This window comes from Drosophila simulans, chromosome 2L (genome assembly GCF_016746395.2).
Source record: "Drosophila simulans strain w501 chromosome 2L, Prin_Dsim_3.1, whole genome shotgun sequence".
Classification (NCBI taxonomy): Eukaryota; Metazoa; Arthropoda; class Insecta; order Diptera; family Drosophilidae; genus Drosophila; species Drosophila simulans.
In genome coordinates this window covers 17105826-17111228 of record NC_052520.2, presented here as the reverse complement: position 1 = coordinate 17111228, position 5403 = coordinate 17105826, and the positions used below count along the sequence as shown (strand labels likewise).

At 36.9% G+C, this 5403-nt stretch overlaps 1 long non-coding RNA gene across 1 annotated transcript; it reads left to right on the top strand.

Annotated features, from left to right (window-relative positions):
* The first annotated feature begins 4388 nt into the window (after positions 1-4388).
* On the top strand, positions 4389-4974 carry LOC27208591. Its single transcript, XR_001600954.3, has 2 exons — positions 4389-4664; positions 4726-4974. It is a non-coding gene; the product is annotated as an uncharacterized LOC27208591 (long non-coding RNA).
* The last annotated feature ends 429 nt before the right edge of the window (positions 4975-5403 follow it).

The window sequence follows — 5403 nt, the reverse complement described above, 5'->3', positions numbered from 1 at the left end:
GCAAATTGCCTAAGCGAAACGGTTGCGAGCCGGTTAAAATAAAACCACATAATTACATATTCAACAGAAATTGTTAGCCTATTTTGGATAAAATCAATTAGGTCATAACCTTTGGCGTACCAGTTTGACGTGCTACTAAATAAATAGTTATCCGAATGGTTTACTATCAGCACACCAACGGATAAATGTAAACAAGTGGCGCCCAACGTGGGGCGTTTTTGGCTTAAAGGTAATAGGTAGAAATAAGAGTTGTCAACCCAATGACGCAAGAATATATGCTGAACGATCTGGTCATTCTGTTATTCTTTCTATTTTTGAAATTTACAGCTTACTATTAAAAAAAAATCTGAGAAGTTAATGTTAAGTTTGTTGGATTTTATCGCTACTTATTTTATGAATTTCTTCAGGAATTTTGAATTTTTTAGCTATGCTTGCTACTTTAACTCAATCAATCAATAAAGTAATTTATTAGAAGCTGCGCTTAACGAAAAACCAAACTGCTTTCCGAAAACCCCGGACAGCTATTCAATTTCAGCTCCGTCAGTGGCTTTGATGGACCAAAAATTGTGGAGGAAGTTAGTAAGCCAAAACCCCAGCCACGCCCACACTCCGCCACGCCGCCGAATTACAACGCCCACGTTCGCCCCTCGAAAATTCCGTTGCAATGTGAATTTGAATTGCAATTGCGAATGGCCGCGTGCTGGAAATTAAATAAAACACTCGCAACGAAAGGACGTTAGGATGGGAGCATCCGCAGATACAAACTTTGTCATAGGGAAAAGTTTTTCGCTGCACACTGAACCAAAATGAAAACGTAGCCGAGCGTGATGAACCATGGCAGGATGCAAAAGGGGTGGAATCTCGGCAATGAGAGGAGCGACACCGGGATGTCCTGACATCTGCACCCAGAACAATCAACCAAAAAAAAAATAACCAGATATAAACTGGGGCTCTGATGCTGGATCAAGCTCAATTTAATTGCGTCTGACCAAAAGTAATCTACGGCAAAATGTAAACAGCGATCCATCGCTTCAAGCACGATAAATCATAGGGCTCACTCATTTGTGCACTGCACTTTCATATTTGATTTATCCCATGGCCGAAAACCATCACCAACTGTCGAATCAATTGCATTTTTCGGTTAGCAGCTGTATGCGATTTTTGATGGAACACCGTACAGCAACCACTTAGACCTGTTATTAGTCATCATAATTCTTGTGTAGACAACGAGCAGCTGCCACTTTCGGGTCCTCGAAACGGACGGACAGCACATCTATCAATTTGCTACCGCCGACCCACATGTATTTCTCACCCTTCTTTGTATCCTGTGCCATTCCGTCTATCACTTTTTGTACGAGGGCCTGCATAAGAAATTTAAATAATTTTTGGAGAAAAAAAACGTACATAAAATGTGGACGAATGTTGTAAATAAACCGGATCAAACTTATGATACTCTGTGTTTTTACCTTTATCTAATGTTTGGTTTTAAAAATAATCAAACAAGAAAGAGTCATTAAAGATACGTTTCCTAAAATAAAGTAAGTGGTCAAATAATAATAACAATTGTTCATGATTATTAGCTTTAAGGTAATTAAAGAAATCTGTGTGAGTTTTCAATACTATTATTATCCAGCTGTATTATGCCATGTCTCGAGTTTGGTAAACCATCATGGAGTAACTTTAGGGGGTATCCAGCGAAGAAAAGAAATCACATCAACACGTTGATAGGTGGGCAGGACGAAGGATGAAGTTGCGGCCATTTATCAGAGTCATGGACCCATAAATAAAACAAATAATATGAAAATATGCAAAATAAGGAAAATAAAAACATTGAGGAACAGCAAAAGAAGAGAAAAAATTGTGAAAACGGACCCAGGATACGTTTTCTCTAATAGATGGACTGAATGAAATGGGCCTGAGCCCTGGGGCTGTAGCCACTTAACCACCAGAACACCCTTTCTTCCCTTTCTTCGCATGTGGATAGCGTTAAACAAATGGCCGATGACCCATAATAAAAATTATTATGAATGAAACAAGAACAAGAAAAACCCATTGGGCCATTGCCAGCCCCCTCGGCATTCCATCGTCCCCTTGCTCCGCCCAATAAATTGGGATGCGTGTGGCATGGAGAGAGTACCCTGTATCCTTTGGGACCGGGGATGCCGAGAATGCGATGCCATCGCAATGTCCGCCCCGGAATTATATTTGGGCTCTGTGCCAGGGCACGTGCATCAAGATTCAATTGAGAGTTCTAAACACAAAAATGGAAGCTGCTCTACAATGTTGTTGCACGCTCACACTCTTACTTTCTGCTCAATCTTTTTCTTTGAGTGTGTGCGTGAGCGCGGTATTTCCGTTTTTCTAGCACACTTTGTTGCATCCAAAGATTTTAAACTTTAGATTTCGATTATATTGTGGGTATTGTTGGAAAAGGATTTAAGAAGAAAATTTATAATAATTTCATATAAGTTATTATTATATAAGTTATCATTAAATAAGTGATTAAAATATATAATATTTAAACAATAATTCGAATAGTCTAGATAAAACCCAGTTTTATATTTATGAATATATTACGTTTTATTTATGAATATATTACGTTTTGGATTTATTAGAATGGAAAATATGCATATTGCGTATACGACTGTTTGGCTAGATGAAAGGCCTGATGATGGGACTCTATATTCTAATATTGCTGATCCATACTTTGTTGCTTAATAATTTGTGATGATGTAAAATCGGAATGTGTAAGCGTATAAGTTAATTCTAAAAGTTTTTAAATGCCCCACAAAAGTGCCTATAGCGCATCGAGTGGCACGAAAGGGACACAGCTTGATCCTGTCTCTCGACTCTGGCTAAGTGTAAAATATGAAAAATATACAAAAGAGGAAAAATCACAAAAAAATGGAAACTCCCTCTAAACACATTTCGTACGCTTCGTTGTGCCTTCACCTCTCTTAGTTCCCTTATCGGTGTTAGGGACAGACGAATGCAAATAGGGAGTGTGAGTTAATAAATAATAGAAATATTTCCCTCTCAGCTATTTTGCATATTTCCCATGACCAGTTCACTAGAATTTACAGGGCGGTGAGGTGTGATTTTAGGGGAAGCCGTTGAACCGCTCTACGGATATGTGAATTGAAATGTTGTTTGGTATTGTTTACTTTGCCGTTTCGAGTACTTGGACTGTAAGTGAAAATAAATACATAAATATAAGACCAAAAAAAAAAGTACATACATAAATACAATATCTCTCTGTATCTGGAGGGAGTGGAACTGAAATCCATTAGCCGCCGAGTCTCAAGAGCAATGATAAAGGGCGCAGCAGCGGCGCAGAAAGCGAACCTAATAGCCTCGACTCGACGTGTTGTCCCTTTCAATTATATAAGAGGCGACCAGCTCCTCCCAGGACACCCCACCCCACCTCCTGACCTTTTCGAGGACCCTGCGGTTTTCTTTTCTCTCCCCTGTTGCCGGCTACTTGAGAGAATTTTTCAATTTTACACGTTGGCCAAAAGAAAAGGCGTTTCCACAACAGCAACCGAGAATCGAAGCCAGCTCATTGTTATTGTTCGTGGGAGTTGGCCGAGAGTCGGGGGAATATTCACTGAGAAAAATAGTTCTGAAAATAATGAACTTAAAATAACTTAAGTTTTCGTAAAGAATGTTATAGTGGCTTCATTAAATACATTGAAATAATTGCTTTTTAATCTCTCAAAATTGAGTCGGTTTTTTTTAATGTCATTTGATTTCCTTTAATCAAAATTAAAACAATAGTTATATCTTTCGAATCCAGTATGTATAACTATTATTCTCACTACCATTTCGCAATGCAGGACGATGAAATCCCGTGGGTGGTAAAGACCCCCGAAAAGTAGTATCCAACAAGCGTGGGGGACCGGTATCCAATCCTCATCTATTTGCCTCGTGAAATTTATTGGCAGCAGAATAATGCGAGGCACGTTCATTTGATTACATTAAAACGAAAGTGGCTAAAAAGGTTGGACCACAAAGAGAGCCCTGAATAGAGCGGCTAGCGTTGCGGAGACTAGGCGGAAATTTTTAAATAAATAAATAATAAACGCAGAACGAATTGGAGTGGGTTGCTGCTTATTATGCTGCAGATAAGGTTGATACCTTGAACAAGGGCATTTGCCCATTGTCTATATTTGCTGAACAATGGACATAATGCCCTTTTGTGGTAGTGTGTGTGTGGCGTTAAAACAACAGACTCTGATTAATAAAGCCACATAATGGAATTCAAACTCAATTGCAAATCAATAGTAGTTGTATAACTATTAGCTAATTTCAAAAGTTTAAATGTCTTATTAAATTTTTAAAGAGTTAAGCAAAATATTTTTAAATTGATTTTTTTGAAGTTCAACCATATAATTATTAAATTAGAAACGCTTTGCGCGCCTCAATTACATTATGAAACAGCTCAATTTGTTCATCGTGCCATCCATAAATACTATAGCCCTGGTATTTGTTTTCCATTCGTGCTTCAAGTTTGTATAAGCTCGTTTTTAACTATTAAAATTAAAAAAATGTGGTCTATTAAGAGGTCCTCTTTTCTTCTTAGCACTGTCGCAATATTTTTAATCATTGCAAGCCAGTGTACATTTCCTCTTATTTGTCTACAAAAAAAGGCTTAACTTTGCGAGGTAACTTTTTTAATTAATTTTCTTCCAATACTAATTTTTTTTTAATATTAATGTTTTATAGCCTTCTTTTAAATGGCTGTCTAACATAATTTAGGATCACAATGAGAAACTGTTAAATAGAAACAATAAATGAGTTTAATGTTTTCTTTTGGCAATTTATTTTCACTTTGCTGCTCTTGAGTATTCGAATATCGCAACTTTACTAAAATGTTCTATACCGATTCCCTTCGATTCAAACACGCCGTTTAAGTTTTGAAATAACTAAATTATAAGTCAAGCGAAATAAATCGTTCCGATTAGATATGCTAAATTTCGAAATTGCCTTCGAATACGAAGTAAAACTTTTTTTATAAATTGTAGTATCTTTTTAAAAAATCAGTTCCATATTAGGTTTACAAATATGGAGACCCACCTAAGCTTTTTTTGGATGCTAGCAATACTAGCAAGCATTTCGTGTGATCCACGTTGTGCCGGGTTTGGAGATTGCTGCCCATAACACTTGTCGTCATTTAATATTTATTTCCTGGCTGTTGGTTTTTTGTATGAAAGAAATATGCATAATTTGTAATGTGAAGTAAACAATAAATCAAGAAATATATTTTAATTCGACTACCTAGTCAACTTTAGTGAATTAATAAACACTAATTTAAACCAAGCTCGGTCCAGATATTATAACAGCTATCTCAATCGCGATATATATTCGCAATTCGTTTCACCTTTGCATAAACAAATGTATAAA